The sequence below is a fragment of the Metopolophium dirhodum genome, chromosome 3, assembly GCF_019925205.1.
Source record: "Metopolophium dirhodum isolate CAU chromosome 3, ASM1992520v1, whole genome shotgun sequence".
Taxonomy (NCBI): Eukaryota; Metazoa; Arthropoda; class Insecta; order Hemiptera; family Aphididae; genus Metopolophium; species Metopolophium dirhodum.
The window spans coordinates 13,163,745-13,190,290 of NC_083562.1; the positions used below are offsets into that span (position 1 = coordinate 13,163,745).

Sequence of the window (26,546 nt, forward strand, 5' to 3'; positions counted from 1 at the left end):
TTGTACTATGCACTGGCACTGGGGACTGACCGATCACAGGGATTCATTTTAGTAATTAATATAGACAAATGTGTACATTTAAAATGTATGAAAAATGCATTAACAGTTTTAAAAATGCAAAAGTATAATTATTGGTAAATTCTTTGATATATGTAATATGTAAAATTAATTTCGTGTTAGGAAAACAATGTCTTAGAGCGCTTAGACAAAAATTTGATTTGCTTTTAAACCCACGTCCCGACTATAATTTTTAATGTATGTATATAATTATACGAACAGTATGTACCTATTATACTATAGTGAATCTGTACCTTTGAATCCGAATGAATGGAAGATGTAAGATACAATATGGGTACAAAGGTATCAAAATAACTGTGAAAATAACGTAGGCAGGTCAATCAAATTGTTTTCACAAAATATATTATATTAAAATAATAATTGGAAAGCAAAACATGTAGAGTATGTGTACGATAAACGCAGCAGTAATAATAATTAAAATCGATAAAATACGGAAAACCGTTTTATACTACTTTATAATATTATAAGACAAACGACAGCGCGCGTTATATTTTATTAATTATTAAAAACCATGATTTATGAGTCGTTTCGTGGTCCATCCATCGATTGTGATTTTTTTCCCAAAGAGTCAAAAATTTAATATCACAAATGGAAGTCAATTTCAGACCTCGGACGCGCGTGCGGATTTCCCGGTCGTTAATAATTTGGTTTCAGTCCCTCGTCACGACGCGTTATACTATAATAAATATAGCGCCGTATACCATAAACTATAATATATATATACAGTTACTGTGTATCAATCATCGGACCTCGGAGTTTTCAATTTCGGATTAACGTTAATATCGGGGAAACGTGAAATGAACAGAAACCGAATTATACAGACACAAAAAAAAAAAAAAAAAAACACGATAACAATAATCGTGTACGCCACGCGGTCGTAACTGGATTTTAATGAAAACCCACCTGTCGTCGTCGGCCCGCCGCAGAACGATACCAAACCTTAATATGTAATATACGAGAAGTAACATAATATGTATATATTTAAATTATTTTCGAGTTTACGGCATCGGTCAAACTCCATAAATACCATAATATTAGTGTGTACTTTTCCAACGGTTGTGGTTTACGCACACGTAAAATCGTACCGCACCGGTCGAACGCGACCCAATATAAGTCTCGCGTTTGCGAGTTTCAATATATTCGGGATTTGCCCGCGTCCGTATAAGTCACACACCGGAGACGTGTCCCGACTTCTCTAATACACACACACACACATTATGTATTATATATAAATAAAACGGATATCTGTATAAATCCGTTGGCCGCATAAATACGACGACTGCCGTATTACGTATTCAAGACCCGACGGAAAACTAGGATTTTCCCGTCTTACCGAGCACCACGATATTAGCGTGGTCGTAGTCCAAAACGATCTTATATAATCGCGTATCATTCGAAAACTTCGGTGGTCATCTATACAATACGGTCGTTCGCAGGTAGGTACGTTTGTGTTTCTGACGGCAACAACGCAAAATACGGACATTCGATTCCGCGGACTTCGTCGGACCTAGTGGGGCTATATTGGGATAGTGGTAGCGTATATTATCATACTTAGTTTTGTGAGCTAAATTTTTTACCCGAATCCATTCATCCGTCAACCACTTTGCGAAAAAATCTATTGCAAGCAATAAGTTTGGTTTACATAATATGCTCATGATGATATTATATCATGGACTATAAGTCGCAAAGAGTATAATCATTTTTTTTATTTGGATTCTGAACGTAGAGGTGAATGTATTGATTTTACAATGACGTGTGTGTGGTTCTTTTTGTTTCTATACACATGATAACAAGTAGAAAATGTATTAGATTTTAAACTATAAGGGTGGTTTCTGCTAGAAAATTGAATTTAGTTTGTACTATGAATGGGTCAAAATTGAAAAATCCCAGTATTTTTCAAAATAACCAAAAAAGACAATAAAAACAGATAATGGAGAAACGGGATGTTTTACGCAAAACCACTTTTTGACTAAATGGATTATATATAATCATAAGAATACGATTTTTTTTTGGTGAATTATTTTTAATTTTCAGTAATAGGAAAACTTTTTTTTGGACGCTTCCCGTAATAATCCAACAGAAATAAAACACTCACTAAAAAATGCATTGAGATTTTAAGCATTCAGGCTAATATTATTTCAGGTATAATGTGTAATCAAAATTATTTTGGCAAAAAATTGTTGTCAAAGTAAAACATAAATAAACAAATACTTAACAATTAAAGATTGTAAAAGTATTGAACATTTATTATTATTAAAAATGTATACTCAAGTTTTTCCAAACCACTGTGTGATTTGATTATATTCGCAGTAGTCGAATAATACGATAAAATAATCGATACCTACATTTAGGAGGTAATTGGTGTGTACTGATAAATCCAATTCTCTTTAGTTCTAAAATGTAATAACGAAAATAAACAAATATAAGGGTCGTGATCGGTAAGTTGCCGAGCACAATAATAATAATAATAATAGTAATAATAACAATAGTATTATTATACATGACTAAACAAGCACTTTGGTATTTTAATATAATATACCTGGCTTGGTATAGTCATAATATTTTACAATTTTATATGTACTTACGGTAGTGGTATGCATTTATAAGCATACCTATGTCATTATATTGTAATTATAGTCTTTCATGCAAGTTCAAAAAAACGCATTTTAATTCTTTTTAAACCATCGTTATAATATAAAATGGGAAAAACATGGGTTGTTTTTACATAATATCATGTGCGTACGAGTATTACTTGTAATTATACGCTTATGTGAGATGTGGCTGTCTAGTACATAGTATTAGTATAACAATATAGTAGGTATGCTATTATTTTGTTGTTATTTTTTTTTACGATTAATACATTTTTTATTGTAATATCTGTTTAAAAATAAAGTATACATTTCTTAGCTGTTCCAAAAAATAGTGAATCATATTTATATTTATAAGCGGAAATTTGTCTGTAAAATCATTTTTTTTTTCTTTTTAGAGTTTACTACGGTAATGTATTTATATTATGCGTCAGTTGCTTGAGGCGACATAGTACTGTAACTCGAAATATTGTCGTAGTACGCATCGGTTTCGAGGGGCAACCCATAGGCACTGTAAAGAAAAATTTACGACGCAAAACCACGGTCATATTATAATCGGTTGCTAGAGGAAATCTAATAAGTAATAATACCTATTGAAAAGAAAATTAGGTTAAAGAAAAACATTGTACCCAGCCTAAAAACAAATCAGTCTTAAAACTAGACCGTCAAGGGTAGCCGAATAAACAATTAGATTTTCACGGGATATGAAGTAAAAAATTTTTATTTTCACCATTTCATTATGAGTCATAATAATAAGAACAACAATAACGTCCATCAATAAATACAATTAGTATTTAAATCTCGTCACATCGGACAGATTTCCAACGTCGCGTTGGCCGTGAACAAAAGTTTGGACACTCCGAGGCTCCTTTCAATCCTCGAAAGACAATTTATGGCATTTCTGCGAATTTTTTTTATCGTGTTTTGAAGTTTCAATAAAATTTAATCTTGTTACTCCACGCGAATTCGGGGTTTTCACTCGCACTTGATGACTCGGATAAAAAGGAAAACTCGCAGGGTGAAAAAAAAAATCACCGCAAAACTATAAAACGTGATACGTAACCATATCGAAAAAGATTTTTCTGTGCGTGCATGCGCTATCCCGAGGGAATGCGAATAGGAGAAGGAGTCGACGTATGTCGGGTCACGTTTCAGACGATATAGTGCTATTGCGTAAGTCACGTGTTGTTTTTGAATCCAACTATGAAGTAATTAAATTATTCAGCGCCTTTGCGCCTTTCGAACGGAAAAGTGGAAAACGTCGTAAACTTTGGTTTCCGCGTGATTTACCCGCGGCACATCGTTTAGAATAACATATGCATTTTGCAAATTCTCCCGGCGACAATCCCCCATTCGAGACAACCGGGTTTCACGTGTTTTGCATTTTTTGTCAAGCAATACTTATTCGAGTGTGCACAAAGTTTTTCAGTAGCTTCATAGAAATGTAAATAACATCATAAAGTTGTTTATCCGCAACATAATATTAAACAGTATTTTTATTTTTTTTTGTACTAGACTTGGTGTAAAAAATCATAATATATTTATATATATATTATATAGGTCAACATTACCTTAACATATTTTAGGAACAGAAAAATTACATATTGATTGATAACAAACAGTTTTGTTTTTAAATCAGCATGATCGAACAATTTAAATTTTAGACATACAAAATAAGATATATTAAAATGTGAGACTTAAATATTATAATTATAAAATTTAAGATCAATTCAAAGTGTGCAGGTAGATATAACACATTCTACTGAGTAATGTTGATAGTTGGATAGATTAAGAATAACCTCGTTGTGTTTGTCAGGTTTTAATTCGAAGGAAATCAAAGGAAGTAGATGTTCATATTTTTAACGTTCGCAAGGAATGAGTGGTAGCTGTAAGCTGGAGATAAGTATATTACGTAGAAATCAAGGGATCAAGAATTATATTAAAATAATTTAAGTATACACGAGGATTGAGGATAGATAACCAGAAATGATGCCGATGGCTTAAATTAAAAATAACCATTAGGTAGTAAGCGTTGTAACTACTAACGTATTTTTCAATGCAGATTAGTAATTAATATTAATTTAATATAGATTGGTGAAGCTTAGTGGTTGAAAAATTACTTATTTGGAATACCTTGGTATTGAGTTCAACAGCATTGTCCTCATCGGTCGCCAACGTGGTAAATCGGACGGGTGAGCAGAAATATTTGGTTTTTTCTCCCTAATAAATTGGTGAATATGGAGATTATGGTAGTGAACGTTTTGATTTGGTGATTTGATGAGGCCATAATACTCGTAGCGAAAATAGGTATTTAGTACACTCAATGCATTCATAAAACAAATTACGTAAACGACAAACAGTGGTTACAGAACGATAATAATACTATTATTATAAAACATAGTATTAGGTATTATAGTAGAATAATATACATTTTTAAGAGAGTATTTAATATTAAATATTTTTGTCATTCAAATTTCAAACGGACACAAATATTAGTAAATGAATAATATCTAGGTAGTGGCAGAAAACCATGCACCCAATTATATTCATTTTACAAGAGTAATTGCCAATTCCGAAAACATGTGTGAATAAAATAATTTTATTATCGATTTCAACGACATTAGTTCACGATTTTTACCGTCATTTTTGATATCACTGCAAAGATACGCCATAATAGTAAAATAATATTTCAATCACCAAAATAAAATACTAATATATTTCAATTCAAATACGACATCATCATTATGATTTTTGTCTGTGGAAAAAGTTTTGAAGTCCTCTTATCAGGTTTAATGGTAACTGGTAAGTGCAGATACATCGAATACTTCCTAGAACTGTAACCTTTTTAAACCTTTTAGTCCACAGGAAGGTCTATGGATAAATTATTTGTACTCAGAGTAATGAATTGTACGATTTGACTGTCTTCCAATCGATAAAATTGAAAAATGAGCCAGACACGTCGTATTTTTTTTTTTAGTTTACGCAATATGACGTGGAAAATACATAAGTAATATTTATTATGATGGCCTCGAATATTCTTTCTATTACGTTCTAAGACACGGAATATTTTGTATAGAACAATCCTCAACGCCCTTAGCTCTAAAGATTATTATTGCGTAAGTACATTATAATATGACTGTATAAGGTGATTTTATACAACAGACTATAGGCGAGTGCCTGAACACTCGTCTCTTTTCGTCAAACTTGGCCGGAAGTTAGCAGGTAGGTAGTGCATTGTTATATTTTGAAAACAACGTTTAATAAATGGCACTCAAAGTTCGACTTTGAGCCGTATATTATGTATATTATGCCGTAAAGCTCTGCTGCAGTGTCTCTGTTACGACAAAGCTCGCTGATGCTTTATCAACGTTATCCACAGTTGTGTTTCATATAATATAGGTCATTAGGCAGGTATTATTTTCAGATAATCATCTATGAACATCGAGCAGGTATATTGCAATTAATGCATATCATATTATATTATCCTGCAAACACTAAACGAAATTTAAACGGTTATTACGTATATCCGTGTTTCACCCACACCGTGTCAATTCCTCTGTACAGTATATTATGTGATTTGCATAATCATAATTTACAGGTTTATTTTAATGTCGTTACTATAATATGCATAATATATAGCATATTATGCTAATATTTAGAATTATACTATTTTATAGGGAATTTCAAAATTAATGTAGCTTTTTTTTTTATTTTAACTTTAGAAATTGCTTGAAACGTTTATGCACGCCGTATAATTTATTTAATCCTTTACTCCGACAGTGACATCTGAAAAGTTTTTTTAACGATATTAATATAACGTTTATTACATCAATGCCTTTCTGTGAATGTATATTTTTTTTTTTTTACCATGTCAGTTTTATACTGATATTTTAATCTTTTCACGACATCAAAACACGACGGTCACGACAAAAACTCATCACCCGTGAAGGTCTGTTTATATTTTATTGTTTTTTTGTCAACACAGGACATAAAGGTATGATATATTATAACGGACGGGCTTATTGAGAGACGGTCAGAATGAAAAACCGCCTACAATAAAATTTGCCTCGTAAAGCCGACGTACGTCTACCGCTGCAGGTGTCGGCTATAGTTATATATAGGTACACCATTACACCTACGCGATCATCATCGTCGGGTTATAAACTGCTTAGCTATACATATACGGTAGACCCTTTAAAATGACCATCAACCGGCACACCATATCATCGTTAACGAAAAAAATGAAAAGAAAAGAAAATTTACGTCAATCGCGAACATCGGTTGTCAAGTATTGAAAACGAAAATATGTTGTGCCAACACTGCTGTTAAAATCTGGAAATACGTAGCTCGGTATATTAATAACTAGAACATAAATTAAATACTCAAAAAAGTACAAAATATGCCTTTAAAAAAAATACCACACTGAGTGTTATAGGTATGTTAAAACAATTTTAAAAATGTCTTACAATTAAATTGATGAAAATGTTTATTTACATCCATAATTTATCGTAAAGGTAATATTATGTCTCTGAATAGTAATTTAAAACGATACATTTTCTGGTTTTTAATCAAAAGGCTCGAGAGTCGAGACTAAGACGTAATTAACATGATGGTTGTGTATCTATTCGTATGTTTACAACATAACATAATACTGATCTGCACGTGGCCACCTTTTGAAGTATCATCGTCTAACTCCGAAATATGTAATATATTATAGCTATGAAAAATTACCTTAAAAGCAAAAATGCCCGGAAAATCCCAAATAAAATCGTTGAAAGTTATATAATATTAATTTTTTTAATTTGTTAAATGAATTGTTTAATATGTTGAAAACGAATTTTACGCTCGAAAATCAGTGGTTTAGAGCACTCGAAAAAAATGAAATCCGCGTGCTAATAATAACTACATATGAGTGTTAAAACGTATAGACACGTCATAATAATATTATGTATATCATATACCGAGGCCCCGGAATCCTTCTCGTCTGAATATTATGACTCCTGTCGTCGACACGTGCGTGTGTGGTATTCGAGCGGTGTACCCTTTGCAGTGAAAATATTAAAAACTTTAAACGCCAACGCGAGAAAAAAAATTATATATATCGACGGAATCTGACGTACAGCTGCGGTCGAATACGACGTGAAAAAGCTGTAAAGCATTACGTTGTATAGATATGTTGTGTGTATCGAGAGAGTGTTCTCCTCCGTGTTTCGCGTGCGGCATAGCTCATAATATTATTATTATCAATGATAATAATAATAATAATATAATATACGTGCTATTTGGCGTTTGTTTTTGCCCTCTGGTATCGTCTAAAAATATTCATCGATCTAATCATCACAACGGTGCGCGCGCTAGTTTGGTACTTGATACATATTTTAAATATTATACTCATATGTATGTATGCATGTGTGTGTATGTGTGTGTGTGTGTGTGTGTGTGTGTGTGTGTGTGTGTGTGTGTGTGTGTGTATTTGTACACTTTGCGTGGATATAGAGTAATCGTTTCAGTTTTGAACGTGACACAGTAGTGCGAAGACTGCAGTGCTGGACGCGCATATAAGACTCAACGTCACACAACATTACGACGTTCTGATGACAATCAGAATAAAAAATACTGATAAATTATATATCATATAAAAAGCCGTTATTAATTATACGTTCGTGGAAATAAAAAAAAATCGTTTACGCGTGTGGTTTTTCGTTGTAGGTGCTCGAAACATTTCATACTGTTATAGAAAATATTATAATATGACATAAACACCGATCAGAAGTTACGTCCCGTCGCGTGCCAAACCACGGATCGGGATCACAGACCAGATACGACCACACGCGTATGTATATGTGTCATCGTTGTATGCTTGAGTGTTTATGATGGGTCGGAGGAGAGGGCCACGAGTCGGTTAGTCTTCACGTGAAGAATTTATACGTGATAATCACGTCTGAACCAATTATTATTGCGGAGAGAAAATCGTTTTTAATTCAATTAGGTGTTATAATGTATTATAATCAATTATTAAATGATTATTTTTTTTTCATAGTTAATAATAATTTTCCTATCAAATATTACTGTTGCGCAGTGTTATCGCTTTTGTACCTACTGCAGTATAACACAAACTCTTAATATTATTGTTGTACCATAGTTTTATAAAAAAAAAACCACGCACATAATATTTCGATTCTCGGTCGTGTATACTCAATCAAAGTATATAATATTGTATCTAATGAGTATTATATTTATTTGAAGGTGTTTTACCTGCATATTTGTCTTAAGATTACGTTAATAAACAAAAATCAATTTAAGCTAAACTTACTAACCAATTAAACAGTAATTTATGTAAGAAAACAATATCCAGACGTGAATGGATAATCATTATTAGTGGTTAATTGCTCCTGACTTAATTTGACATAGCGAGAACAAACAAATCGTACTTAAATATATTTGAAAATTCTCAACCACTTGTACGTCAGTATAGGCGTAGTTGATCTAAAGAGAAGTTTTGACTAAATACTGAAAGCTAAATTATTCTCCTAAACTCCAATAGGTGTGTTGTGCTAACGAGAGTTAGATAATAATCTCATATCACTTTTCCACGATTTCCGTCAGTTGTTATATTTAAGATAAAATAATTGTTATTTAATCCATGTTACGTTAAATTAATCGTTTTCAATCAACTCTCAATGAAATCCCTGGCAAATTGCAACATTTGTTCACTATTTTATTTTACATATTTTATTTTTTTTTCGTTTAACAGAATATTATAAATTCCGACCCACTGCTCATTAATCATCTATTGAAGTATTACAATTGTTTTATAATTAATCAACTACTTTATCGATGTGCATTACAGTATCTATATACAGTTAAGCCAGATAATATGTATTATAATGAACCTCGATCATTCAAATTCGTATTCATTTCATTAACGTACATTAGCTCAAGTAATTCGACGTTATATAATCTCGACTAAATGATGAAAAAATAAGTTATGCACAGATATTATAACATTATAATAAATATATATATACACATCAAGTGCCTACTGTTTGACGTTGATAAAAATACTGAATATAATAAACTACTAAGACATATACAATATATACTAACCATTTTTGGTTTTAAAAACTATATCCTGTCACATTTTTGAAATTACGATTAAAATATTCCATACATTATTATTAATGCTAAACTAACAGTAAAAATCTACAAAGTTTACCATTTACATGTAACATATATTTTATATTGCGACAGGGCACGTGGTAAAGTATATAAATTAAAAATTACGATGTCACCGCTAGTAAGTTAAATTTATGCGCGCGTGTAAGTATATTTAATGCGCATATCGAACATGCCTTAAACTAAAATTTTAGTTCGTATACCACGTGGCTACAGCCCTAAGTTTAAAGTGTCTCGAACAATATGTAGTTTTCATAGTGCGGACATTGTACGTGATAAAAAAAAATATTTCATCGATTATACATGATAAGTAGGTACTTTTGACATAAGCATCGAGTATTATAGGCGTTGCCAATGGAGTGGAAAATCCTGTTCGAATCGTCGTAAAAGGTTTCGCGCAGTGATAGTGATGGAACAACTACGGAGTATATTATAAATCATAATATTACTATAGGTACGTCATATACAACGTATACGGTTTATGAAATGTTATAATTAATTTATCACTTTGAACTTTGAAGCGATATAGTTGCACGACTTCACAAACGATAGAGTTTTCGTTTTGTGGATAGCGGAGCAAGCTGAATTTCTATCTGCCGAGAGTGTTTTTAATTCCATCCCATACCGACTGCAGTTGTTATTAACTTTAAGCGTCTATTACAGAAGTCCTTCTGTATAATAGCATATATAGAGTTAAATATTGTGCGATAACTCGAGATGGTATAGCTGTTATAATTTCATTCAAGCTAATTAAATTATGTGATGATCGCCGTGTTTATTTAATTAAAACGATTTGCGTTATACAGTTTTATGTTCACAGTTTATAGTGATTCGGCAGTACCCTTAGTTGTTTTGTGTTAACAATGACCTGCTTGGTTATTATTATTATTAATCCAAACGAACATCTTAGACAAAATATATATTTAAAATATTCATAGAGTTGTCTTTTCTATACCGGTTTCGGTTCGACTATATTAATTATACCCGTTTAGATACCTATCACATTATGACACTGATTCGGCATTAAATGTTTTACTCGTTACTAAACTGCCACTTCCAAATCATTATGTATCCGGAATTGAAGACGAATGGACAATTATTATTATTTATAATATCTTAGGAATAAATCGCATAGGTAACATTGACGATTTATAATTTTTAACGTAGATACGTTTTTGGGCTGGGCAAAACAGATTTTCGCGAGGCCGATTTTCGTAACGCTTTGTATATTTCCATAGAAATGTAAATCAACAATATGAAAGCAACAAAAAATAATTAATTAAAATCCTAACAAAATGGAGCATACTCTAGTATTTTCCACCGTATACTAATACTATACCGAAAAACGAATCTATGATTCATCAATTTTCCTTGCACACGAAAATATCTAGTAGTATTACTAACTTATAACATCATACTAGTACAATAGTCTATACTTATATTATACTAACGACATTTCGTTTTCTATAACTCGTCTTTGCTTTTTATGGAATAAAATAATATATTGTATAACGTTTTGTGTGTATACGGGCAAATTATATTACTGTTATGATAAGAATGAACGCATATAATATAAATAAATTGTAATAATATCTTCTCGTCGAAAGACGAATGAAACGAATATCAGTTATCAGCAAAGCAGGATCAGCCATTTCCCGTAATACTTTTTTTTTACGGAAAGACGTTAAACGAAACATGCGTAATAAAACCATAAAAACTGCCATTGACTGTGCCAATTCTGCGTCACTGTATACTGTTACTGCAATCCGCAGGTGCGTGCGTGCGGCTCAGACCTAATAATAATATGTAAAGCTCATTAGAGGCCACTAAGACGCGTAATTGTTTAATATTATTATTATTATTATTATTATTATTATACAAACGTATTTGGGTCTTTAGCCACTATATCGGGACGTAACTGCATTATGGACCAAGCGTATAATGATTTCGATACATCTAATAGGACTACTTTGTATACATTTTTTTCGTTTTTAAAAATTGTCTTACAGTTTATTTTCTATTTACTACAGCAAATTATCTTATATGAACCTCATACTACGTATTGATTTGGTGTCTACACCACCATAGGTATACCTATAGGAATTGCAGTTATAAACACTTCCCGAATGAAACTAGGTAACCGCAGTGGAACAATAATGAAGGTTAGAACTGCGTAGACCGAAACGCGTACAATGTTTATTTTACAATAATAATCGTTAATATTTTAACACTTTTAAAATCAATTGCACCAAATCATAAATATAATTATACATTAAAATATTAAAATATCGTTTAATTGGATCTGATTCAAACGTTAACAAATCGTTTTACAGGCAATTAGAACTGTGCCGTTCACCACTCTAGATCTATTTCTGAGTTTCACGAAAAAAAAATAGTAATTTATTTTTTATTATTCTTGCGGAAGACGGCCAGAAGGGGACCCTCTTGATCGCCATCGACCGTGAACGAATATGTACAAAAATAAATCAGACACCCGCCAATTCATTACAGGCACACGAGTGTCTACTCACCAAAATATCAGTCAGTGCCCCGAGGTCGTTGTCGTTTATGTGCATTCGGATCCATATTTTGACATAATAATGTCAAGAGTTTTGTATACACCGGAAATCCAAAAATTCGTATCCGACATCCGCTCTTGGAATAGGAATAAACACGGTAAAGTAATTTTGTAGCTCTTATTATTCGCCAATGTAGGCGAATCACCTACGATGATTTAATGTAATTAAAAAAAAACAAAATTAAATGTACGACCACAACTAGGATTTCAATTAATAGATTTTTATTTGATACATCGCTTACCAATAAATGACTATACGCTTACGTAAGTCTTAAATAATATTATATAATATTTTAATGATACGTCAGAGTACGTTTCATATTATGTTTTGTTGTAAATACTACGAATCTATATTACATGGAAAATGGAAATATAAATTAAAACAATAGTAATTCATACATAACATTTATGAAATGTTATTTATTTATATTTCATTATGTATTCATCTAATGGGTTTTAATAATAGTATTTTAAACATATTATTAAAACAATAAAATTAGTTGCATAAATAATAATTACAGGGTGAAACTCTTAATATTATAATTTATCGTTTAGTTACTGATCTGTAAATAAGCGAATTAGTGCTTACGATAACGTTTGTAATATTTTTGGGATCATTACGAAATTGGATTTAGAATTATTATCTGAAACTTCTGCTGAAACTTTCATCAATAGATTTAAAGATAATATTGAATCCTTGAAGAAACTATAATATAAAGCTGGAGATTATGCATTTTTCAAGTTATGGAATGAAAATAAATTTACCATCCAATTCCTCTCAAAATATTTTGTTATATATATACAATATACATTAAAATAATTTGAAAGAAGTTTTTCCAAATATGCTCTTTTCTTTACGACTTCAATAAACCTTGCCAATTTAAAATTGTGAAGTGAAAAGTGAAAATTTAAAATTGGAATTGATTGAAAACGTTGATGAATGTGTCTTTACCAAGAAAAATTAAATTCACTTATTTGTCTTTCCGTGGAGAGGACTTAACAAACAGGAATTTTCATATTTAATTCAGAAGTTAAGTGACATAAAGGCTTAGAAAAAAACATTTGTTTAAATTAAAAAATGTATATTTTATCTTCCGAGTAGAGTATTGATTTTACAATGATGTGTGTTTTTGTTTGACGATATATTATAGAAAAAATGCTTTGATTTTCAACTTCAGCATTAATTTTGGTAAGAATGTGAATCTATTCGGTAATTTTAACACAAAACTAGTTTTCGAAAAAATCCATTTTCTTATTTTGTTGTAATTCAAAAACAAATAACCGTACTTACTTGAAATAATTGTTATTAAGTGTTATCATATTATAATATTATATTGTTTATCGCATAATATTAGCAGTTTCTATATAAATTGTATAATTTTAAAAATATTTTGATTATTTTTAGCTATTTATAGACATTTGACATTTTCGATTTATTTTAGGTTTTTTATTTATATACATATATATTATATATGTATATATTGGTATCGATGGTCAGTCTGAAAATATGTTCTTCATAAGTTGCTATTGCTTATAGATTTTCAAAAATATAAGAGATAGAATCGAATTTTTTCTAAGCATTTGAAGTTCAAATTTCAACCAAATTAGATATTTAAACGAAGAATAACGATTTTGGTAATTTTGTTGTAATTTAAAAGTATTTTTGAAACTCTTATGTGTATTATTATATTTTACATACACCATGCCACAGTGGCATTTTTAAAACATTTAGATTACTATTAGATAACACTTTTCATAAAAACCAGTACTTGTAAAATGAATACATAAGATATAAATAATTATTGGTACCTACTGTATTACTATACATATTATTCTTTATAAGAAAATCATACTGTTATATGCAGGCTACTTTTTTCTGCTTAATGTAATACAATTGATAGTGCAGTGGGTACCAACGACAATAATTCCAATATCTGATATAATTTAGTGTTAATTCCAAAATTTATCAAAATTTATTGTGAAAAACTAAACGTCTAACTATTATAACATTAGGTATATAACTATTGAATTATGCTCAACGCGATAAAATACTACTCAAATACAACTTTTAACATAAACTATATTATAGACATAATTTTGTAAATGTTGAGTTTTAAAACTATTTCACTTAAGAATATGAAATTAAAAATCAAAGCTTACGGTCTCACAGACCTAGACGAAAAACAATAAGAGCGATGTACATTTTCTAAAATTAACATTTCCATAAAAAAACCAATATTTTTTCGAAACAACCATATTATTATTATCATTATAGTGTACACAGAATAGCCCTATATAAATCCGAATTTTATGTCTCAACGACAATTGGAACGTATTGGAACGTAATAAATTATCAAAGAGGCGTCGGTGGGCTTACGTAGGCGCGTCCTATACGATATATTATTATTGCACATATTATTATACAACGCATTCACTCCTCTCGTTTCTCGTTGCTGAACACGACTTCGTCGGCTATGATATAAAATGTACAACACTCGACTGTTTATATTATACCGTCTCGGATCACACATATATACAAGTATATACACAGTATAAAATACTTTATATACATATATGTATTTCATATTATATAATATGGACATCATACATATTTTTCAACGAATTGAAGGTTTCTAGCGTAGAGCGTATACGTAATGTATATTATATATACACTATATGGGTTATCGTCTCACTCGCTAAACTATTTTTTTTCCCCGAAAATCTCATCCGATCTCCCTTGTTGTTTGGTGATTGATAACACCATTGCCACCGCTACGCCATGTCTTCTTCCGGTCTGACAAAGCTCTCTCCACCCCTCACCACACACGCACACGCACACACACACACACACACCCACACCCACCCGTATATCCTCTGTTGAGAGTCCGTTCGAATGATGTATCGACGTGCCGCCATGCCCGCTACCTTGCGCACGACCGTTAATGGAAAACGGCCTAAATAGTCCGATTCGTCGTCGGTCGATTCCACCACATTGGTCGTCTTTTTTGAGAGCATACATTATTATCTATATTTAAGGTGATACAAAAATTTGGAAACGCTTTAATTACTGTTTGTATATAATATTTGAATACCTATATTTAGCAATAACAGATAACACTGCTGCACATTTATTAGGTAAAATATTTAATCACCTCATTAATTATATCATAATATTATCGTTTATCACTCCTAATTATAGTCTAATTGCTGTTTCCAAACTTTATAGACATCCTGCACCTATATATACATTATGCACTGCATATGGTTCATTATAAAAGCATGCTTATACTTACTTCTATAAAGCTTACGTTATACTTAAGCTACTAGCTTACTGTCATACCACAAGCCAATTCTTTGGCAAGTCAATATTGACTCATAAGTCATAACTCATCAGTCATAAGTTAAAAACAATAATATATGATATAAATATTATACTGTTATAATAATTATATAAGATAATTGATGCAATGTTTTCGGAACACATTAATTCAACCTACCTTTTACGTCTTAGTAATACGATTTACTACAATACTATATAAAATAAATAAATATTAATATAATATAATAACTAATATCAATATAATATATACATAATTTTTTTTTTTTTTTTATTGGGTAACCCGCGGCAACATAAGCCATTGGGTGTGGGGGAGGGCACTGTAGGTTTTTAAATTGGGTAGGTTGTTACACGTGTGTGTTGTGTTTTGGCAGAATTTCTAATGGGGCACCCGTAGGTTTCTGCCATGCCCCGGGTGGGGGATGGCGGCACTTGTTCTCCGGACACCGTGACTTGCACGGAGAAAAATGCCGCCCGGTGGCCGAGGATCGAACTCGGACCGGCTGTGCCGAATCCGTCGCGTTAGACCGCTCGGCCACCTCATCCCCCAATATATACATAATATATAATAGGTATCATAAGTTCATTAAATATTCTTATTTCTTAGTACCTATATAGCCTGATGGACCTTCTTCGCTCACAATCGTTCTTCCTATTTCATAATTTATCATTGAATTCGAAATAATATGTAACACATACATTACAGTTATTTACTAATTACTCAATGATGAGGTATATACTGGATACCTACTGTTCAGCTCAGCGTTTACCTACTTTCCTTCTTTTTTAACAATATTACTGATTGAAACATTAAATCTTTCGAAATATATTTTTATAACAATATATTTTCGTCACATGGAATGGGGATGTCACCATATATATAAATACATTAAACAGATAGGTACCTATATTATGTATATTAAAATGCTAAGTGGATATATGCAGGTCCACCATTATCGATTTTGACCTTGGTATGTGATTATTTTCTGATAAATGAAAATATTCGTTCATCACTCGGTGCGCCCTTAAGATAATAATATACAAACTAGAAAATTTTATAAATTATTTGCCCAGCACACGACCGTCTAAATTTGGCCGCATTCCATTTGGCGAATAAACTCCAATTTTACCATATTACGTGTCAAAGTGTTTTATTATTGTAATATAGTTCCGATTTGATTTCATTCTCATAACGAATACCTATATAATTTGTTATTAGTTATAACATATAACTGAGGAAAACATTATATACCTTTAATTATATGCATGAGTGTAAAAACAATAATTGTCTTATACTCTCATATAGGTGGTATATTACAAAGCAAAACAACAATTGGAAAGGACCTTTTTAAAGTACGTATACCTAAGACGTTTTTGTGCTCATAAAATAAGTTTGTAGCAGAAGTTTTGAAACTTTATGAATAGAGGAAAAGTCAACAAGCCCTTGAATAACTCAGGACAGCATGTTTATATATAGGCAAAGTAGACAATAAATCATTTCGCAGAATTTTCGATTTCAGTGGTCAAGGTAGGAAAACTATTAAGTCACTATTGTCCGGACATTGCGAACAATGACAAAATTAAGTGAGAAAAGTAAATCAAATATTAAGATTTACAAAATTTGGTTTGTATGGAGTAAGCAGTATTTTATTTTAATAAACAAACAAATTAAAAATATTATTGTAAGAATATATAGTTGTATTTCTCAAAGATTATAGTCAATTTTAGTTAATGAAAAAAAATTAAATTCAGTCAAGTTAGCATAAGGCACGTTATTAATTTATTATACATTAATAGGCAATTTATGTTTAACTTTTTAAGGTAATATGAATAAAAATACAAACTTAACTCAGTTATAATGAAGTAAATAATAATATTTTTCCATCATTACCTGCGATAAACATAGTGATATAATAATGATGATAGAACTATCAGTCAATCATTATTCGATGGTGCAATTATAGTAATATACTTGTCACAGAATTATGATATATTATATAATATAAGGAAAATAAATAGTTATAATAAAAACGATGCATGCAACATGTGGACATTTTAACATTTGTAATTAATAATAATAATAGTATTTTGGGAATTCATGGGAAATTAGTAGAAACATGGGAGATTTGAACGTTTAAGTATCTTTTTGTGATGATGTAGAAGATAAAAAATATTTTTTAGATATCATTTCGGATGTGTTCATACGGCTCCCTCCAGAGTCACCAATCACATAATGTTTTCTTATAAACAATAATAATACAATTTTTGACGTTTACATCTGTGGCTCCTCGAAGAATTAAAAAGATTACCGACATAGGTGGGTTTTGATAATGATAATATAAAATTGAGATTAAAACGAGGCGGAGAAAGAAAGGACACTGTATTCTGTAATAATATAAACAACAAATATGGAGTCTTTGACTAGGTATATTGTGGTCGGATAAATAAAAATGATAAAAAAAATGTTCGTGGGTGGGGGGTTGATACGTCACGCGTAAGACACTGATTGATTGTTGATCAGAAATTATTATATGACTTTGGCCACTCTTGGTAGTATCGAAAACTAGCTTAGATCATGGTAAGAAAAACCAGATAAGAAAAATAGTGGTTTGGTAACATCAAAAAATATTGGCACATCCGTTTGTGGTTTTATACGTGTACGGATGTCAAAAGCCGTTGGATGGCGGGGATGGGGCTGAACACCATCGCACACTACAGTCGATGCCCAATACATCATTGGCCGAGTATAAGGGTGAAGTTGTCAGATGTAGGATATCGTGCTGGATGTTATATAATTAAAAGGCATGTCACTACATAAAACCGTTATAATTTATAATAATAATAATAGTGTTTACGACAATGGGACACGTGAATAATATGTAATAAATTATATAATGATTTGTATTATTTATTTTGAAACTTCAAGTTTTAAAATGGGAGTCAACGATATAAAGTGTATAGATAAATGAGTGAGGTATGCCAAAATAATTTTAAGACTTTTGAAAATCTATTTATTTCATTTGAATAAACAATAAATAGGCAGTACAAATTTGTAATATTACTTATTGTTGTTTCTGAGGCAAAGTTGGATAACTAACTATTATTTATATTTTTAGGGGGGTCAATTGTCTAGGCTACTTCCAACTAAATTAATGTTTGAATGTAACAGAAAAAATAAATAAATTCACATTTGTGAGTCTCTGAAATCCAAATATTTCCAAGACAACGAGTAAAATATTATATAATTATACATCTTCCCAGTATCGATATAATAAAATACAGATCATTTTTTAAGTATTAATACGTTTATTTTATTATTAAAATAACTCATTTCATTTCTATATTTGTACTTATCATAATATAATATAATATTATTATCTTCTCGTATTTCAATACGATAGAATACTCGTTTCATACTTTTTGGTGACCTATTTTTTTTTTTAAACAACCATATTATTATACTTATTTTAATTTAACTCTGTCAACAGATTTTTCCATTCCAAAAATTATTTTTCAACCATTCAACATTAAATGTATTATGACGAGCACACATAGCGTTGTGTTATAATAATATAATTTTATAATTTAAATAATTTGTATAGCTAGTAAAAACACACACATTCACATACATACGATGTGAATTAGCATACGGTTTTGACTGCATGGCAGTTGGCTGTATATAAATAATAAATATATATATAGAGAGAGAGAAAGAGAAACGTAGAGTATGCACATATTAATAAATTATATACTATGCAAATTTTTACACAAGTGTACATCCATCAAAAATCTAAATAATTTGTACAATACAAAAATTCACCTTTTTTTTCCTAAAGCTATAATGACTGTTGGTTGATAATGACAATATTTATTATATCATTTTGATTCCGTTACAGCTTAAAATCAATTCGAATTCGCTGCAGAGGTGGAGTTAAGCGAAAAATTAACTTATAAAGTTTGACGTGGATCAACCGGGGAGAGTAGTTCGTAATAGATTCATCTGAGTACGACGACGACGATGAATTTGATCAAATTACGAAACCTCTTTTACCGCCACACTGCGGCGAGTAGCGATGGACGATTTTCTCGGCTAATTGAATCGCTGCGACCGTCCGACGACGGGGCAAAACGACCATAGCAATTTCTATTCGTGAAACTGCAGTGGATGGATCTCGGAGGCCACGTTTCACTAAATGTATTACAATATGGGGTGATCCTTTTAACGTAAGGCACTCATTATTTCAGAAAACATAAACGTTTTTGAAAATATTTCCCTTGAATAATAAATTTTAAGGCGTTGCAAGAACAACATTTTTGGGAAAAATTTATATTTTTTACTATTTTTTATCGTTCTTATTTTATAATTCTTTACTCTCTCGAATGACAACTTACATTTTAATTTCATATTTCGAAGCAAATTATTGTTCTGACTATTTTGATCTATACAAATCAAATTAAAAATATATATTCCAAAACGTTATTAGTTTTTGAATTACTGAGTGCGTTACGTGAAGTCGATCACCCGGTATATAGAAGTATACAACTCGCTAGCGATTCTCGACTCACGTTCAAATTGTTTTGAAAGTTTCGTCCCCGTGGTCAGTATTTCTGAACTACCTACCATGATTTCACGTTTATTCATCGATCAATCGCCACGATAATGTTGGTACAAATATTTCAGTATAGAAATAAAATATGCACGTCGTTATTTGTGTCAGGTATCACAAGACTTCAATATGTACTGTAGTAGCCGGTTATGGTGATATATTAAAACTGGTCGTTGGTCATTGTATCCGACAATTCACATCAACTAATAATATCAGTAAATATTTCAAAAACAATTGTATTGCATAGTTACAAAAAAATATATATAGATAGAGAGCCAAGAATTTTTTTGATGGAAGCTGTGTATGTTTATAAATATAAAATATGTAACATATTTTAAAGTTAATTAATTAATTTTATCAAAAACACACACTGAATAATATGATTTATTTGATATTTATATTTTATTTTTTGACTTTACTTACTTCTAATTTCTCAAGAGTTTAATTAAAATGTTATTAAAATAAATATACATTTCATATAAACTGTATACGTGCAGTGTACAGACCAAACCGGAAAATCGGATGAACAATAATATATCCTCCGGATATAGGTATTCAAATTGTAGGTGAATGGACTTTGTCACTGCATGCATTATGGTAAATTGCTTTGATTTTTCTATTAAGAGCCGATCGATATATATTATAAGTATAGCTTATGAGCTATTTTCAAAACCACATTGCAGATTTTCTGAATGACCCAAATCGGCCAAATCGAAGCATTCAATAATCACACCATGAGCTTTAATTTTTGATTTCGGTATACTAAAGGGAGCATTTTTTGAACGGAAATTGGTCGGTATGGGTAAATATCATATAAGCTTGTGGGTAGGTAACAAAAGAGAATTATGCAAAATACAAAAAAAAAATAGTAAACCTATAGATAAGTGCAATATAACTGTCATTTTATATAATGAATAAAAACATTATACGAATTAGAATTCATGTTATAAATTATTATTTTGCTGATAATAAATATTATATATTAGGTAGTAATTATCAATATTCCAATATACTATACTACCTAGTATTAAAGTAATCAAAATGTACTAAACACACAATACAATAATATTGTTTAATGCAGTTGATTAACATTACCAATCGTATTCACTGAAAACTATTTTACAATATTAAATTAGAATATTGTATTTGAACGAAAATCAAATAAAACAACAACGTGTTATTAGTTTATTACATCACGTACAACGGATAATGTTAATACTACAACATCTATGTATAATATGAATATGAATAAACACGTATTTGGTGGATTTACCAACGGTCCTATATAATTTTGGTGTATTGAAGTTTTGAACCAAATAACCAATGTTCAAATAAAAAAAGGTGGATAAGTGGATGTCGCTCTGCTGTACGGTAGGTTACAAGTGGGTCACTGTAATGGATGGTGTTAAATTTGAATTCAATGATATAATATCATTGTATAATAAAAACGATTCTGAGCGAAAACGGTCAGTCACCCTATGATATTACCAAGTATATTTGATGATATTATTGTGAATAAAGTAATTTATATATAACCTATTAACGTGGAGCCTTGTTTTAAATTTTCAATCCTTAGCCATAAAAGTTAAACATTTTATAAATTTTTAACCACAAAATAATTAATAAATTATAAATTTGATAAATGTTGTCAAAATTTGAACTTTAAATGCTTATAAAAAAAAATTGTGCAAATGTATTTTTAATATTTTTCAACTGCTATTAAAACGATATATCAGGAGTCTAATATTAAATTTTCACGCTTTTTTACCCAACAAATAAAAATTTATTGATATTTATAGAAAAAAAAACTAAAAAAAAGTGGATCTCGCTCTGCTGTACTGTAGGTTACAAGTGGGTCACTGTATAATGGATGGTATTAAATTTGAATTCAATGATATATCATTGTATAAGAAAAACGATTCTGAGTGGAGACGATATGTCAGTCTAGGTATAAGACATATTATACACTTATCTATGGTATTAAAAAAAAAATTGACCTATAATAAATTCCAAATTAATCATATCACAATATCCATTAGGTACATATAACGCGTTATACATCAACAACAAACCGTGATACTATCATCATAATATATCGATGAAAATATTACAAATTAGAAGTTTCAAGTGCCCACGAATAATATTATACAATCACAACAAAATAACTAAAATAGTTATTCTAGGTTTTTATGTAATTTCGTCCAAATTTGAACTTAAAATGACTATACAAATAAACTGTGCTTGTGTATTTTTTAGATTTTTTGGTAACCGAATTATCTATTTACATGGAATCTTGTTTTAAATTTTCAATCCTTAGCTATAAAAACTGAACATTTTATAATTTATTAATTACAATGGTTGATAATTTTCGAGATTTTGATAAATTCTGTCCAAATTTGATCTTTAAATGCTTATAAAAAAAAACTGTGCCTATGTATTTTCAATATTTTTCAACTGCTATTGTAAAAATATATCAGGAGTCTTGTATTAAATTTTTACACTTTTTGGCCCAACAGATAAAACTTTATTGATATTTATAGAAAAAAAAACTAAAAAAATTGAAAACTGAAAATGCCCGTAAACAGCTCAAAAAGTGTCAAAATATTTTCAAAATTGTATTGTGTATAGAAAATGCAAATATAAACAACCAGTGAAAATTTCATGCATCTACGGTCATTTGTTTTAGAGTTACACCAATAACCATAATCGATTTTGTTAAAAATCGATTTTGCGTAAAAATTCCCGTTTTTCCTTAATTTTTCTTTTGTTTTTCACATCGCTTTTGAAAACTACTGGGAAATTAAAATTTTGACCTCCCCAATGCACCAACGATATTCACTTTCCCATCGAACAAGATACTGAAGGCGAAAATCGAAGCATTATTTCGACTACTTATCGTGTACACAGACACAAAAATAAAAAAAAAAATAAAAAAAATAAAAAAAAAAATAAAAAAAAAATAAAAAAAAAAATAAAAAAAAAAAACACACATCATTGTAAAATCAATACATTCATCGTTTCACTCAGAATCTAAAATTGAAAACTGAGAATGTCCGTAAACAGCTCAAATAGAGTCAAAATATTTTCAAAATTGTATGGTGTATAGAAAATGCTAATATAAACATTCAGTGAAATTTTCAAGTACCTACAGTCATTCGTTTTTTAATTACAATAAAATAAAAAAATCGTTACATGAGAAATCGAGTAAATATCAAATGTTGTAAAAATATAAATTTCAGACGCTCATAAAAATTTAATTTAAGTTTCTTCTAGACATTTTTTTTTTGATAAAGGTAGACAAACTTATGAGTAATCTTATATTACATTTTCAAATCTTAGATTTAAAAAGAAAAATTTTTATGAATTCTCATCAAAATAATTTGCTATTTTTCGTGATTTTTCCGTATTTTGTCAAAATTTGAACTTTAAATGCTTATAATTAAAAACTGTGACTAAGGATTTTTAATTTTTTTCATCTGCCTTTGAAACAATAAACTAGGAGCCTTCTATTAAATTTTCAAGCTTTTTTACTCAATAGATAAAATTTTATTGATATTTATAGAAAAAAAAACTAAAAAAATTGAAAACTGACAATGGCTGTAAACAGCTCAAAAAGAGTCAAAATATTTGGAAAATGTTATGGTGTATAGAAAATGCTAATATAAACAACCAGTGAAAATTTCATGCATCTACGGTCATTTGTTTTAGAGTTACACCAATAACCAAAATCGATTTTGTTAAAAATCGATTTTGCGTAAAAATTCCCGTTTTTCCTTAATTTTTCTTTTGTTTTTCACATCGCTTTTGAAAACTACTGGGAAATTAAAATTTTGACCTCCCCAATGCACCAACGATATTCACTTTCCCATCGAACAAGATACTGAAGTCGAAAATCGAAGCATTATTTCGACTACTTATCGTGTACACAGACACAAAAATAAAAAAATAAAAAAAAAAACACACATCATTGTAAAATCAATACATTCATCGTTTCACTCAGAATCTAAAAAAAAAACAATAATAAAACGAATATCATTATGTGTAAGTAATAGGTACTTATTGGCTATTTTTTTCTTTATGTTTGCTTTATAATAATTCTACCTAAAATTGTAACAACTTAAGTCTACATGACGTATAATAAAATTTTGTTGGAATACATTTTTAATTTTCATGTCCTTTATGAAATTAAGTGTTTGTTTGATAACTGTTTCGTTTGGACCTAGGGTTTGGTAGGAATGTTGGATTTGATTCTGGCAGCTTCTGTTTGTCTGTATTCGATGAGGATATTATGTTTGATTAAGTACCTATTTCTATTTTGAGTGTGCCATCAAAATGCGATTGAAATGTTCATGCATATAAATTATTAGTTTTCAGTGAACGTAATATTGTCATACTGATATTAAAACTAGCAACTTTTAAATAATGTATTTGTATATTATGTAAATTATAATGTATAATATCATGACATGTAATCACGTGGTCAAAATTATGCACATATTTTCCTAGAAGGAACGAAAAGTTTGGTCAAACTTTGTAAAAGCAGATTTATAGTTTTCAAAAGGTTTGTTTTTCCGGGATTTAAATCATGTACAGGTTGCACTTTCATATGGTTATTAATTAAAAATATCTACTGAAATTTTGAAAACGACCAAAATGTGTAATATTATTAAGTGACGTACATGTTTTTATATTACTATAAACGAATTTTATCTACCTAAATTACTTATTATGGAAGGGTTTTCGGAATATGCTTAATGTATGGTAGCAAATTACGCTTACAGCAGAAATACATAAAAATGAACCATTTTAATTGCCTCTGGACGATGAAAAGATTATAATGACATCAAGACGGGTTTTTAAATTCAATTGCCAGGGACAGAGAAACGGTAGTATAAATAGTGGTCATAAAATACAATTTACATCAATGCGATGAAAAAAACCCGGGGAAGTCACTCTTCTATATTATAATAGATTTTGAGTGTACCTCGTCCTTGAATAGGTCACTGTTATAGTGTAATGGATGTGTTCAATTTTAATTCGATGATAAATCATTGCATAAGAAAGACGATTCTGAGCGGAGATAGTATGTCGGCCTCTATTCAGAAGTTTTAAATGATTAAAGGTTATTTTATAATTTATTTATAATACTATTGGTTTTTTAGTTTTCTGTCAGTGTTCGGTACTTATTTTTGACAAAAAATCGTACTTTTTGGCGTAAAAAGTCAGAAACAAAAGGTACTAAATTAAAAAAAAAAACACTTATGTCATATTATAATATTTACAGAATAAAATCAATTGTAAGTAATTATCAAAAATTTCTATTTCGTATTCATTGTGTCAACCATACAAAAATCATAAGAAAATACAATACAACTAATTATTGTACATTTATAAAGAAAATAAAGATTTCTATAAACCGTCGTTTTATTTTGGACTTATAATCACGACATATCTTCTTTTGTTCAACCAAATTTTGATTTTCGGGCACAAATATTTTATTCTAAACAAAAACGTTCCAACTAAGTGCAAGATATATTAACAATCAACAGATTCTATCAGTAAAACTTTTTGGTTCTCTACTGATATATTTTATCACATTATCGTTTTTTTTTACGTTAGTTATTGATTGAAATAAAAAAAATAATTGCAATAATTAACGCAGGACAATAATTTAAATTTTTAATTGGACAATCATTAAAAATCATTCATGACGAAAAAAGTTAATACAATTTGAAGTTTAAAATTCATCTCATGAATAATTTGATAAATTGAGATAACTCTTTTTGCGTTCTAACTTCTGGCAATTGTTGTAATATTATAAATTATTAGAATATTATTTTAAACATAATTATTATTAACTTACAAATCCATACCACGTACCATAAACAATTTGAAGAGGAGTTTGGTATAAATACCTTAAAATTAGTCTTATTATATTTTAAATTATATTGTTTAATATAGACAATAATAAAACATGTATTGGTGAGAAAAGTTACAAATCCATACTATTTATATTTATGAATAACTACAATATAAGAACTAAAATTATACTATTATTTTTATCAACATACAATTTCCTCAACACTAAAATTGCAAATTTCAATTAAAGATAATTGTGCAAGTTTATTTTCAATATTTTTACAATAATGTAACAAAAATGTAGGGAATTCAATTTCAAGCTG

At 29.8% G+C, this 26,546-nt stretch overlaps 1 protein-coding gene across 4 annotated transcripts in view; it reads left to right on the forward strand.

Annotated features, from left to right (window-relative positions):
* The window catches only part of LOC132941836 (potassium voltage-gated channel protein Shaw-like), a 221,284-nt gene that overhangs the window by 103,814 nt on the left and 90,924 nt on the right, over positions 1-26,546 (forward strand). The window contains exon 1 of one of the 4 annotated variants that reach the window (XM_061010036.1): positions 8,154-8,499. The exons of the other annotated variants lie outside the window; for them this stretch is intronic. The gene's annotated coding sequence lies outside the window, so the exon portion shown is untranslated. Of the gene's footprint in view, positions 1-8,153; positions 8,500-26,546 lie in introns of those variants that run through there. 4 annotated transcript variants of the gene reach the window in all.